Source organism: Mustelus asterias, chromosome 14 (genome assembly GCF_964213995.1).
Source record: "Mustelus asterias chromosome 14, sMusAst1.hap1.1, whole genome shotgun sequence".
Lineage (NCBI taxonomy): Eukaryota > Metazoa > Chordata > Chondrichthyes > Carcharhiniformes > Triakidae > Mustelus > Mustelus asterias.
This window is the reverse complement of record NC_135814.1, coordinates 104,785,031-104,800,626: the sequence shown is the minus strand read 5'-3', so window position 1 is coordinate 104,800,626 and position 15,596 is coordinate 104,785,031.

Sequence of the window (15,596 nt, the reverse complement as noted above, 5' to 3'; positions counted from 1 at the left end):
CAGGTGAAAGATAAACCCTTATGGGGAAAGAAACAGTATTTATTTTAAAAAGCCCCTTGCCATCCTGGGATGCCCCAAAGAATGTTACAGCAATGATGTGCTTTTGAAATGCAGTGCCTGTTGTAGCGTAGGGAATTTACATTAACCGGAACACAGGAACAGCAATGATTGTCCAGACTCGAAACGTTGGCTCTATTCTCTCTTCACAGGCCTGCTGAGATTTTCCAACACTTTCTGTTTTGGTTTCAGATTCTTGCATCTGCAGTATTTTGCTTTTATCTTAATATTTCTAAGGTGGTGTGTCTGAAACTGGCCACAGTTACTCCATTGTGGTCTAACCACGTCTCTGGGTAGCCGAAGCTAAACATCCTTCTAACCATGTACTATAAAGTCATTTATTGTGCATGTATTGTTTAAGGTAGTAATGAAACTAATAAGGTAATAAAGGAGAACGTGCCTCTGTCTATATCAACGGGGACGAAGTAGAAAGGGGCGAGAGCTTCAAGTTTTTAGGTGTCCAGATCACCAACAACCTGTCCTGGTCCCCCCATGCCGACACTATAGTTAAGAAAGTCTCCCAACGCCTCTACTTTCTCAGAAGACTAAGAAAATTTGGCATGTCAGCTACGACTCTCACCAACTTTTACAGATGCACCATAGAAAGCATTCTTTCTGGTTGTATCACAGCTTGGTATGGCTCCTGCTCTGCCCAAGACCGCAAGGAACTACAAAATGTCGTGAATGTAGCCCAATCCATCACGCAAACCACCCTCCCATCCATTGAATCTGTCTACGCTTCCTGCTGCCTCAGCAAAGCAGCCAGCATAATTAAGGACCCCCCCACACCCCGGACATTCTCTCTTCCACCTTCTTCCATCGGGAAAAAGATACAAAAGTCTGAGGTCACGTACCAACACACCTTCTTCCCTGCTGCCATCAGACTTTTGAATGGACCTACTTTCTATTAAGTTGATCTTTCTCTACACCCTAGCTATGACTGTAACACTACATTCTGCATTGTCTCATTTCCTTCTCTAAGAACGGTATGCTTTGTCTGTATAGCACGCAAGAAACAACAATACTTTTCACTGTATGTTAATACATGTGACAATAATAAATCAAATCAAAAGTGGGGATATTATAGAGAGAATACAAATTGGACAATGTATACAATTTGCTGTGAACTTTGACCACCTGATGTCTCTGTACGGGCATCAGTGCCCGGGGTGGGGGGAGGGGGGGGGGGGGGGAGGGGGGGGGAGAAGGGGGAGGGGGGGAGTGTGCAAATTTCTATAAAACAAACAGGAGCTGTGCTGCTAAAGCAACAGTAAATCTGTTGAGGGTGGCTATCCGACGTAGAAGACTGTGTCAGAGTGGCTATCTGACATAGATTGCCACTCTGCGGACGTTATGTTACAATAGTGTTTGATTGGCAGAGCAGGGAAAGATCCCGGGAACAATTAGTCCCAGACAGAGGAGTGAGATGTTCTTAAAAAAAATTAAATGACCCTGACAGAGTCATAGGCCGGAATGTTACCAGCACGCCTGCCCTGTTTCCGGGGGGGGAGGGGTGGGGGTCGGGGCGGAGGGGCAGGCTCAGAGAACGGCATTGTCTGTTGGCTTCGGGTGAGATTGTACAAACCTCGGGCAGACATGCCGGTAAAATTCCACCCATAGAATCAACAGTGCAGAAGGAGGCCATTTGGCCCATTGTGCCTGCACCGACCACAATCCCACCCAGGTCCTATCCCCATAACCCCACACATTTACCCTCCTAATCCCCCTGACACTAAGGGTCAATTTAGCATGGCCAATTGGCCAATGCGCCGAACCGGCACATCTTCGGACTGTGGGAGGAAACCGGAGCACCCGGAGGAAACCCACACAGACACGGGGAGAACGTGCAGACTCCGCACAGTCACCGGAGGCCGGAATTGAACCCGGGACCCTGGTGCTTTGAGGCAAGCAGTGCTAACCCTGCCACCCCACGGATGAAGAAATCGTGGAAGCAACCATGGGGTTTAGCAGTGGTTTGAAAGTGGAGGGAGAGTGAACTGTGAAGGTTTGGAAGTTCCAGACTCATCTGCTTCACTGGGAAACGTCCCATTTTTCCACAATCATTTGTACAGTTACAAAGTGGACCTATTCACCAAGAAGATTAATCAGTGACAGGTAACTCGCAGGAAGCACTTCCCAAAACAACAAACTAAAGTGTCCATACTCACATCCAATTAGAAAGTTTACCATTAGGGTTATAGGTACAACACACCGTGGGCAGCACAGTGGCACAGTGGTTAGCACTGCTGCCTCACAGCTCCAGGGACCCAGGTTCAATTCCGGCCTTGGGTCACTGTCTGTGTGGAGTCTGCACGTTCTCCCCATGTCTGCGTGGGTTTCCTCCATGTGTTCTGGTTTCCTCCCACAGTCCGGAAGTGTACCCGAACAGGCGCTGGAGTGTGGCAACTAGGGGATTTTCACAGTAGCTTCATTGCAGTGATAATGTACACCTACTTGTGACACTAATAAATACTCTTGCCATGAGCTTATGTGTGGCAGTCTTGAGAAACACTCTCAGCACTCTCTATCCTCAGGGGATACAGGCGCTCGGATTAGCAATGCTGAGCTGCATTCCAACTGAGAAAGTGAATGGATTTTTGGTGTCTCTGGGCACAAACCGCATCCCTTGGTGACTTCTTAGGCCTTTTGCTGTCCTCTCTCTTCAAGAACATAAGGATGGTCCCCTCTGTCACTAATTCAGTCCTTGCACATTCCTACTAGCTATTTAAGACTGAACTTTCATTCCAGCCAAGTACAGATCGCAAAATTAAACATGCAGTGTTCATAGAATATTCATAGAATCTCTGCAGTGCTATTTGGCCCATTGGGTCTGCACCAACCACAATCCCACCCAGGCGCCATCCCCTTTACCCCACTTATTTTAACCTAGCTAGTCCCCAGACTAGCAGTGTGGGGCAATTTAGCATGGCCAATACACCTAACCAGCACGTCTTTGGGTTGTGGGAGGAAACTGGAGCACTTGGAGGAAACCCACGCAGATACAGGGAGAATGTGCAGACTCCGCACAGGCGTTGACCCAAGCCGGGAATCGAACCCGGGTCCCTGGCGCTGTGAGGCCAGTGCTAACCACTGTGCCATCGACAGATTCACAGAATGAAATGCCAGTGGTTAAAGTCAGTGCCAGATAGCCACTTTTCTTAAATTCCAGCATTCAGCCAAATACCGCAAAGTTGGCCAGTAGCATTTTAAAACTTTATCCACTGGATGTCTACCAGCCTCCCCGGCACACACCCAGGACAGATGAGAAAATATGCAGAAAAAAACAAAACACTGGGACTCTGAGATGAAAACAGAAAGCGCTGGAAACTCTCGACAAGTCAAGCAGCACTTGCGGAGAGAGAAACCATTCACTCAGCTGAAAGGTTCAAGTTGTTTCTATCTCAGCTGCAGCTGCCTGAGTGCTGCCTGGTTACAGCATTTTTCTGTATTTAAAGCAGATACACATTTTGAAAGCAAGGCCGTAAAATCCGCCCAATCATCTTCATGTACTGTATAAAGATATCCTGTATACTCGACGCACATATCCTGTATGTACACTTGATATACATAGCTTCTATAGTTTGAGGATAAGGGGTAAATTTTTTACGACTGAGGTGAGGAGAAATTCCTTCACCCAGAGGGTGGTGAATGTGTGGAATTCACTCCCACAGAAAGTAGTTGAGGCCAAAATGTTGTCTGATTTCAAGAAGAAATTAGATATAGCTCTTGGGGCTAAAGGGATCAAGGGATATGGAGAGGAAGGGGATCAGGATATTGAATTTGATGATCAGCCATGATCAAAAAGAATGGTGGAGCAGGTTCGAAGGGCCGAATGGCCTCCTCCTGCTTCTAGTTTCTGTGTTTCTATATATACTTTATTTGCATGTATTCTATATGTACACAGTATACCTATCACTGTACATACTTTGTTTGCATATCCTCTTTATATGCAGCATACTACATATCCTCTATATTTACCCTATTTACATATCTTATATTTGAATTCTATTTACATATGCTTCATACGCATCTTCTCTCCTTACAGATGCTGCCAGACCTGCTGAGATTTTCCAGCATTTTCTCTTTTGGTTTCAGATTCCAGCGTCCACAGTAATTTGCTTGTAGAGTCATAGAGGTTTACAGTATGGAAACAGGCCCTTCAGCCCAACTTGTCCATGCCGCCCTTTTTTTTAACCACTAAGCTAGTCTTAATTGCCCAAATTTGGCCCATATCCCTCTATCTTAACCATGCAATTGTCTAAATGCTTTTTAAAAGACAAAATTGTACCCGCCTCTACTACTACCTCTGGCAGCTCGTTCCAGACACTCACTACCCTCAGTGGGAAAAAATTGCCCCTCTGGACTCTTTTGTATCTCTCACCTCTCACCTTAAACCTATGCCCTCTGGTTTTAAACTCCTCTACCTTTGGGAAAAGATATTGACTATCTAGCTGATCTGTGCCCCTCATTATTTTATAGACCTCTATAAGACCACCCCTCAGCCTCCTGCACTCCAGAGAAAAAAGTCCCAGTCTATCCAGACTCTTCTTATAACTCAAACCATCAAGTCCTGATAGCATTCTAGTAAACCTTTTCTGCACTCTTTCTAATTTAATAATATCCTTTCTATAATAGGTAATAGGATGACCAGAACTGTGCACAGTATTCCATGTGTGACCTTACCAATATCTTCTACAACTTCAACAAGACATCCCAAGTTTATACTCTGATGGGCATTGATGAAAACAATGTGGGTGTTTATAGCTCAGTGTACATTATATCCCAGTATATGTTATATCCTAGTGTATGTTATATTCAAGTGTATATTATATCCCAATGTATATTATATCCAAGTATATATTATATCCCAGTGTATATTATATCCCAGTGTATGTTTCCCAGTGTATATTGTATCCAAGTGTATGTTATATCCCAGTGTAAATTATATCCCTGTGTATATTATATCCAAGTGTATATTATATCCCATTGTATATTATGTCCAAGTGCATATCATATCCCAGTGCATATTATATCCAAGTGTGTATTATATCCCAATGTATATTACTTCCCAGTGTATGTTATATCTCAGTGTATATTATATCCAAGTGTATGTTATATCCCTGTGTATATTATATCCAAGTGTATATTATATCCCAGTGTATGTTATATCCCAGTCTATGTTATACAAAGAACAAGGAACAAAGAACAAAGAAAATTACAACACAGGAACAGGCCCTTCGGCCCTCCAAGCCTGCATCGACCATACTGCCCGATTTAACTAAAACCCTCTACCCTTCCGGAGACCATATCCATCTATTCCCATCCTATTCATGTACTTGTCAAGACGCCACTTAAAAGTCACTACCGTATCTTGCAGGGCAAGTGTTATAGCTGGGGGAAAGGAAATTATGATGCAATTAGGCGAGATTTAGGATGCATAGGATGGGGAAGAAATCTGCAGGGGATGGGCACAATTGAAATGTGGAGCTTGTTCAAGGGACAGCTACTGCATGTCCTTGATTAGTATGTACCTGTCAGGCAGGGAGGAAGTGGTCGAGTGAGGGAACCGTGGTTTACTAAAGAAGTTGAATCTCTTGTGAAGAGGAAAAAGGAGACTTATGTAAAGATGAGACATGAAGGCTCAGTTAGGGCGCTTGAGAGTTACAAGTTAGCCAGGAAGGACCTGAAGAGAGAGCTAAGAAGAGCCAGGAGGGGACACGAGAAGTCTTTGGCAGGTAGGATCAAGGAAAATCTTAAAGCTTTCTATAGGTATGTCAGGAATAAAAGAATGACTAGGGTGAGATTAGGGCCAGTCAAGGACAGTAGTGGGAAGTTGTGCGTGGAGTCCGAAGACATAGGAGAGGCGCTAAATGAAAATTTTTCGTCAGTATTCACACAGGAAAAATGTTGTCGAAGAGAATACTGAGATACAGGCTATTAGACTGGAAGGGATTGAGGTTAATAAGGAGGAGGTGTTAGCAATTCTGGGAAGTGTGAAAATAGATAAGTCCCCTGGGCCGGATGGGATCTATCCTAGGATTCTTTGGGAAGCTAGGGAGGAGATTGCAGAGCCTTTGGCTTTGATCTTTATGTCATCATTGTCTACAGGAACAGTGCCAGAAGACTGGAGGGTAGCAAATGTTGTCCCCTTGTTCAAGAAGGGGAGTAAAGACAACCCTGGTAATTATAGACCGGTGAGCCTTACTTCTGTTATGGGCAAAGTTTTGGAAAGGATTATAAGAGATAGGATTTATAATCATCTAGATAGGAACAATTTGATTAGGGATAGTCAATACGGTTTTGTGAAAGGTAGGTCGTGCCTCACAAACCTTATTGAGTTCTTTGAGAAGGTGACCAAAGAGGTGGATGAGGGTAAAGCAGTTGATGTGGTGTATATGGATTTCAGTAAAGCATTTGATAAGGTTCCCCATGGTAGGCTATTGCAGAAAATACAGAGGCATGGGATTGAGGGTGATTTTGCGGTTTGGATCAGGAATTGGCTAGCTGTAAGAAGACAGAGGGTGGTGGTTGATGGGAAATGTTCATCCTGGAGTTCAGTTACTAGTGGTGTACCACAAGGATCTGTTTTGGGGCCACTGCTGTTTGTCATTTTTATAAATGACCTGGATGAGGGCGTAGAAGGCTGGGTTAGTAAATTTGCGGATGACACTAAAGTCGGTGGAGTTGTGGACAGTGCGGAAGGATGTTGCAGGTTACAGAGGGACATAGATAAGCTGCAGAGCTGGGCTGAGAGGTGGCAAATGGAGTTTAATGCGGAAAAATGTGAGGTGATTCACTTTGGAAGGAGTAACAAGAATACAGAGTACTGGGCTAATGGTAAGATACTTGGTAGTGTGGATGAGCAGAGAGATCTCGGTGTCCATGTGCATAGATCCCTGAAAGTTGGCACCCAGGTTGATAGGGTTGTTAAGAAGTGTGTTAGCTTTTATTGGTAGAGGGATTGAGTTTCAGAGCCATGATGTCATGTTGCAGCCGTACAAAACTCTGGTGTGGCCACACTTGGAGTATTGCGTACAGTTCTGGTCGCCGCATTATAGGAAGGATGTGGAAGCATTGGAAAGGGTGCAGGGGAGATTTACCAGGATGTTGCCTGGTATGGTGGGAAGGTCTTATGAGGAAAGGCTGAGTGACTTGAGGCTGTTTTCATTAGAGAGAAGAAGATTAAGAGGTGACTTAATAGAGGCATACAAGATGATCAGAGGATTAGATAGGGTGGACAGCAAGAGCCTTTTTCCTTGGATGGTGATGGCTAGCACGAGGGGACATAGCTTTAAATTGAGGGGTGATAGATATAGGACAGATGTCAGAGCTAGGTTCTTTACTCAGAGAGTAGTAAGGGCGTGGAATGCCCTGCCTGCAACAGTAGTGGACTCGTCAACATTAAGGGCATTTAAAGTGTCATTGGATAAACATATGGATGATATTGGAATAGTGTAGGTTAGATGGGCTTTAGATTGGTTTCACAGGTCGGCGCAACATCGAGGGCCGAAGGGCCTGTACTGCGCTGTAATGTTCTATGTTCTATGTTCTATGTATCCGCTTCCACTACCTCTCCGGCAACGAGTTCCAGGCACCCACTACTCTCTGTGTAAAACATCTGCCTCGTACGTCTCCTTTAAACCTTGCCCCTCGCACCTTAAACCTATGTCCCCTAGTAATTGACTCTTCCACCCTGGGAAAAAGCTTCTGACTATCCACTCCGTCCATGCCTCCCATAATCTTGTAGACTTCTATCAGGTCTCCCCATAACCTCCGTCGCTCCAGTGAGAACAAACCAAGTTTCTCCAACCTCTCCTCATAGCTAATGCCCTCCATACCAGGCAACATCCTGGTAAATCTTTTCTGTACCCTCGCCAAAGCCTCCACATCCTTCTGGTAGTGCAGCGACCAGAATTGAACACTATATTCCAAATGCGGCCTAACTAAGGTTCTGTAAAGCTGCAACATGACTTGCAAATTTTTAAACTCAATACTCCAGTCAGTGAAGGCAAGCATGCTGTATGCCTTCTTGACTACCTTCTCCACCTGTGTACCTGTACACCCAGATCTCTTTGCCTATCAATGCTCTTAAGGGTTCTGCCATTTGCTGTATATTTCCTCTCTGTATTAGACCTTCCAAAATGCACTATCTCACATTTGTCCGGATTAAACTCCATCTGCCATCTCTCCGCCTAAGTCTCCAACCGATCTATATCCTGCTGTATCCTCTGATGGTCCTCATCACTATCCACAAATCCACCAACCGTTGTGTCATCCGCAAACTTACTAATCAAACCAGTTACATTTTCCTCCAAATCATTTATATATATTACAAACAGTAAAGGTCCCAGCACTGATCCCTGAGGAACATATATCCCAGTGTATAATATATCCCAGTGTATGTTATATCCCAGTATATAGTATATCCTAGTGTATATTATATCCCAGTGTATGTTATATCCCAGTGTATATAGTCAGAGTGGAAGGGAGCCGATGTGCTTGAACAATGTCACCTCTCTGTTGTACTGCTGACAGTGGAATGTGGAAGTTTATATCAGAAGGGGGCTGATATACAGTTCTCTTCACTCTACCGGGCCCGATTATAGTTTTTTTCGCCAGCTTGTTTTGCCCCAGACGGAGGAGTGAGCGTTAACTTTGGAGCTAGTTTCAATGGTGTGCGGGGGAGTGGGGAACATCGCAGAGTCATAAATCTGGCACAGGATTGGGTCACATGGGAGCACAGCTGGATGTGAAGCAGGGAAGTGCGTGTAGAGAGGGAGATGCCGGCTGGGAGCGGAGCGGAGCCTGGCTCTCTGTGCAGCTGCTGCGGTGCACGTTTTACATTCAGACTAACTCCCAGTTGCAGGGACTCTCGGCTCGGCTGGTGTGGGCTGGATAGGAATGTGACTGGCACCGAGCCACTTTCTCGGTTACACGGGGCACTGGGCAAGGGGCAAGGGGCAGGGTCCTGATTCCGTTCTCTCCGGTCAGCAACAGGACATAATGATTTCAGCCTTTCCACGGGCAAATCCTTCAGCGCTACCAGCCAATGGGTTGTGTGGCACTCACAATGTATTTGCCACTTCAGGACGAAGCTCTCGAAGACCATAAGAGGTAGGAGCAGGCCATTCGGCCCATCGACTCTGCTCCTCCATTCAATAAAATCACGACTGACCTGAGGTGGTAATCCTAATATTTACACTATATAATCCTTTATAATCTTAATACCTATATACAATCCTGTATCACCTATATATAATCACATATAACCCTAATATTAGCCGTGTATAAAATCAAATATAAAATCAGATATAATCTTAACACTATCTATTCATACATACAATCCTAATATTACCTATATATAATCACATATATTCTTAATATTAACTGTGTATAAAATCAAATATAATCCTAATATTACCCATAAATAATCCTAATATTACCTTTATATATTTCTTATATTACCTGTGTATACAATCAAATATGATATTATTTATATATAACACATATTTCTAATATTACCTCTATCTAATCCTATATTGTCTGCACAGATCTGCAGTTACAGTAATGTGCCCTAATAATTCTTTTATATTCAGCTAAACACTGACTTCTAATTACGTCCAATTTATCTTCACAGATCTTAGCTCACACGGCCTGAACCACGGAATATTCAAATAAAACCGCCCGGATATGAGTTAATCGCCACTCTCACTCCCTCCGGCACCTTTCCCGTGTAACTGTCTGGGATGTGGGCTCACGGAGAGAGGTTTGAACACGGTTAACAGATGACTCTGAAACTCCCCCAGTCGCCATGCTCCTGTAGTGGCCTGTATATGTTAACCGATTACTGAGCTAAACACTTAGCTTGGATCAAGCGCCGTGTGTGTTAATGTGACAATTGCCACTTTCTTTTGTAAGTATTTAAGGGGAGGGGGGACAAAACAAATAATCAAAATTGAAATAATTGCCCCTGTTATATATGGAATGTGGGAGTCCAATTATTCCCTCCTTAGACTGTAATTCACCCGACCTCCAACTATCGAAGCTGGTAATTAAAGCTTTCTTGTCCCTGTTAATGAAATGTCAGTAACTATCGATTCGAGGGCTGCAGTGCAGACACAATGAATCTTAAAAAATTATGTGCCCGCTTGCTAAAACAGCAGGCAACACATCCTTCATTCTCAGAGAGTGAGATGTGTGTGACTGCTGTTTACTAAACCTTTCCCCGGGTTACTGTTCCAATCTCAGCAGCAAACTACCAGACTGTGCTCCAATAATCAGAGATCTCTGTGATACTGAATAACCCCTCAGACTCCTGTCAGAGATAACTGCACCTCTCTGTCACATCTCACCCTCCACACATCTCCTGGGGAATCGGTTTACTAACAGTTCGGCGCTAGAATCCCAGAAAATAAATGCCAATGTTCACAAAAGCAGCTCCGGCCTCGGTACCTGTATGGTCTTGGAGAGGGATTGCAATTCGTTTCTTCCAAGCTGAGATCGTTATTAGTTAATTGGAAGCTAGTTACAGAGTAAGAAATCGGGATCAGGTTGAATGAAGTAAGCGCGGGCACTTTAATATCAACCAAGCTAACATCAGTCAGGCAAAACAAACCCCTTTCGCACAGGATCCCTGATCACAGAGTGTGGCCTTGTATGCAATCATAGAAAATAGAAGCAGGAGGAGGCCATTCGGCCCTTCGAGCCTACTCCATCACTCATTATGATCCTGGCTGATCATCCAACCCCTGATCCGCCTTTCCCCCATTTCCTTTGATCCCTTTCGCCCCAAGTGCCATATCTAAATGCTTCTTGAAAACATACAATGTTTTGGCCTCTTCCTGTGGTAATGAATTCCACAGGCTCACCGCTCTCTGGGTGAAGAAATGTCTCCTCACCTCCGTCCTAAATGGTCTACCCCGAGTCCTCAGACTGTGACCCCTGGTTCTGGGCACATCAGGTACATAGACTCATATGATAGTACAGTACAGAAGGAGGCCATTCAGCCCAACTAGTCTGCACTGACAACAATCTCACCCTATCCCTGTAACCCCACATATTTACCCTGCTAATCCCCCTGAAACTAGGGTCAATTTAGCATGACCAATCAACCTAACCCACACATCTTTCGGACTGTGGGAGGAAACCAGAGCACCCGGAAGAAACCCATGCAGACATGGGGAGAATGTGCGAACTCCACACAGACAGTGACCCAAGGCTGGAATCAACCCCGGTCCCTGGCGCTGTGAGGCAGCAGTGCTAACCATTGTGCCACTGCGTTGCCCCTTCCAGGAAACATCCTTCCTGCATCTACCCTGTCTAGTCCTGTTAGAAGTTTATAGGTTCCTATGAGATCCTCCCTTTCATTCTTCTAAACCCCGGCAAATATAATCCTGGTAAGTAGTCTCACAACACCAGGTTAAAGTCCAACAGGTTTATTTGGTAACACGAGCTTTTGGAGCACTGCTCCTTCATCAGGTGATGAACACGAGCTTTCGGAGCACTGCTCCTTCACCAGGTGATGCACTCACCTGATGAAGGAGCAGTGCTCCTAAAAACTCGCGGTACCAAATAAACCTGCTGGACTTTAACCTGGTGTTGTGAGACTATTTACTGTGTCCACCTCAGCCCAACGCCGGCATCTCCACAATATAATCCTAACCGACTCAATCTCACCTCATGCATCAGTCCCTTTCATCTCCCTGCTTGCAGGTTTGGAGGGAGCATAGGTTAGGATAGGGAAAGGGACATGGATTAGGGGGGGTGGGTGGGTAGGAGATTAGGGTTGGATTAATTGAAGGCTGGGAGGTTAAGTGTTTTCCAGCTAAACTAACAACGGGTGGATAATGTGTCTATCCTGAGGCTTGAACTGAGAACCCTTTGAAGGCGAAACGCTTGTCATTTCACCAACCCTTAAACTTAATCCCTACCATCGCCAGGAACAGATACATTCTCCCTCTTTCTCAATTCCTCCCCCACCCCATGGAGACCCACTATCTCGGTCTGGTTCTCAATTTAATTAACAATGGCGGATTTAAACCTATGCAAAAAAAGGGCCAGGTTAGCTTACAAAACGGCAAACTAATATCCACCTAGTTTGCAGTGTTAGTGGATTTGTGCGGCACATTTATAAAAGGATTTAATAAGTTAGGCTAGTTTCTGGAAACGGAGAAAACTCAGCTGTAACAGATTTTGTTGGCGGGTGAACATTAGGATTTATTTTCCAGGATTCTAGCGGCGAGCTGTGAGTGAACCGATTTCCCAGGATCTGTGTGGACGTTGAGATGTGACAGAGAGTTACAGTTAGCTCTGAGGGGTTATTCAGTATCAGAAAGATCTCTGATTATTGGAGCACATTCTGAAAGTTTGCTGCTGAGATTGGATCAGTAACCTGGGGAAAGGGCTTAGTAAACCCGTTAGCGGCAGTCCCACACACACACACACATTCATCTCACTGGGAACTGCAAGACTTTTGGAGGATATTTCTCACCTTGCGGACACAGACTGGGACTTTCGATGCGGTTAAAACGAGTTTAGATCAGAGATTTGTTTAGATCTGCCTGAAACATGCCGCTGTCTTTCTGTTCGGCTGCATATTTTTTACAGGAATACTTTACTCCGAGTTTACGACGCACGTTTGAGATGTAAAACCACGCTGGTCTCGGTGGCTAATGTTCGCTCCGCTATCTACACGGGGCGAGTCGTAATACACTAATAGCGGCTACATGGGTCTGCTGAGGACTGCTGGATTCAGGCATTGTAGCTCACACAGACTGGGTACAGGCACTGTAACTCACACAGACTGGGTACAGGCATTATCGTTCATACAGACTGGGTACAAGCATTGTAGCTCACACAGACTGGGTACAGGCATTGTAGCTCACACAGACTGGGTACAGGCATTATCGTTCATACAGACTGGGTACAGGCATTGTAGCTCACACAGACTGGGTACAGGCATTGTAACTCACACAGACTGCGTACAGGCATTGTAGCTCACACAGACTGGGTACAGGCATTGTAGCTCACACAGACTGGGTACAGGCATTGTAGCTCACATAGACTGGGTACAGGCATTGTAACTCACACAGACTGCGTACAGGCATTGTAGCTCACACAGACTGGGTACAGGCATTGTAGCTCACACAGACTGGGTACAGGCATTATCGTTCATACAGACTGGATACAGGCATTGTAGCTCACACAGACTGGATACATGCATTGTAGCTCACACAGACTGGGTACAGGCATTGTAGCTCACACAGACTGGGTACAGGCATTGTAACTCATACAGACTGGGTACAGGCATTGTAACTCACACAGACTGGGTACAAGCATTATCGTTCATACAGACTGGGTACAGGCATTGTAGCTCACACAGACTGGGTACAGGCATTGTAGCTCACACAGACTGCGTACAGGCATTGTAGCTCACACAGACTGGGTACAGGCATTGTAGCTCACACAGACTGGGTACAGGCATTGTAGCTCACACAGACTGGGTACAGGCATTGTAGCTCACACAGACTGCGTACAGGCATTGTAGCTCACACAGACTGGGTACAGGCATTGTAGCTCACACAGACTGGGTACAGGCATTGTAGCTCACACAGACTGCGTACAGGCATTGTAGCTCACACAGACTGGGTACAGGCATTGTAGCTCACACAGACTGGGTACAGGCATTATCGTTCATACAGACTGGATACAGGCATTGTAGCTCACACAGACTGGATACAGGCATTGTAGCTCACACAGACTGGGTACAGGCATTGTAGCTCACACAGACTGGGTACAGGCATTGTAACTCATACAGACTGGGTACAGGCATTGTAACGCACACAGACTGGGTACAGGCATTATCGTTCATACAGACTGGGTACAGGTATTGTAGCTCACACAGACTGGGTGCAGGCATTGTAGCTCACACAGACTGGGTACAGGCATTGTAGCTCACACAGACTGCGTACAGGCATTGTAGCTCACACAGACTGGGTACAGGCATTGTAGCTCACACAGACTGGGTACAGGCATTGTAGCTCACACAGACTGGGTACAGGCATTATAGCTCACACAGACTGCGTACAGGCATTGTAGCTCACACAGACTGGGTACAGGCATTGTAGCTCACACAGACTGGGTACAGGCATTGTAGCTCACACAGACTGCGTACAGGCATTGTAGCTCACACAGACAGGGTACAGGCATTGTAGCTCACACAGACTGGGTACAGGCATTATCGTTCATACAGACTGGATACAGGCATTGTAGCTCACACAGACTGGATACAGGCATTGTAGCTCACACAGACTGGGTACAGGCATTGTAGCTCACACAGACTGGGTACAGGCATTGTAACTCATACAGACTGGGTACAGGCATTGTAACGCACACAGACTGGGTACAGGCATTATCGTTCATACAGACTGGGTACAGGCATTGTAGCTCACACAGACTGGGTGCAGGCATTGTAGCTCACACAGACTGGGTACAGGCATTGTAGCTCACACAGACTGGGTACAGGCATTGTAACTCACATAGACTGGGTACAGGCATTGTAACTCACACAGACTGCGTACAGGCATTGTAGCTCACACAGACTGGGTACAGGCATTGTAGCTCACACAGACTGGGTACAGGCATTATCGTTCATACAGACTGGATACAGGCATTGTAGCTCACACAGACTGGATACAGGCATTGTAACTCACACAGACTGGGTACAGGCATTGTAGCTCACACAGACTGGGTACAGGCATTGTAGCTCACACAGACTGGGTACAGGCATTGTAGCTCACACAGACTGGGTACAGGCATTATCGTTCATACAGACTGGGTACAGGCATTGTAGCTCACACAGACTGGATACAGGCATTGTAGCTCACACAGACTGGGTACAGGCATTGTAGCTCACACAGACTGGGTACAGGCATTGTAGCTCACACAGACTGGGTACAGGCATTGTAACTCACACAGACTGCATACAGGCATTATCGTTCGTACAGACTGGGTACAGGCATTGTAGCTCACACAGACTGGATACAGGCATTGTAGCTCACACAGACTGCGTACAGGCATTGTAGCTCACACAGACTGGGTACAGGCATTATCGTTCATACAGACTGGGTACAGGCATTGTAGCTCACACACACTGGGTACAGGCATTGTAACTCACACACACTGGGTACAGGCATTGTAACTCACACAGATGGGGTACAGGTATTGTAACTCACACAGATTGGGTACAGGCATTGTAACTCACACAGATGGGGTACAGGCATTGTAACTCACACAGACTGGGTATAGGCATTGTAACTCACACAGACGGGGTACAGGCATTGTAACTCACACAGACTAGGTACAGGCATTGTAACTCACACAGACTGGGTACAGGCATTGTAACACACAGACTGGGTACAGGCATTGTAACTCACACAGACTGGGTACAGGCATTGTAGCTCACACAGACTGGGTACAGGCATTGTAGCCTCATGGCAGGCTGGTGCAAAAAGGTTAAATCTCACAGGATAAAAGGTGAG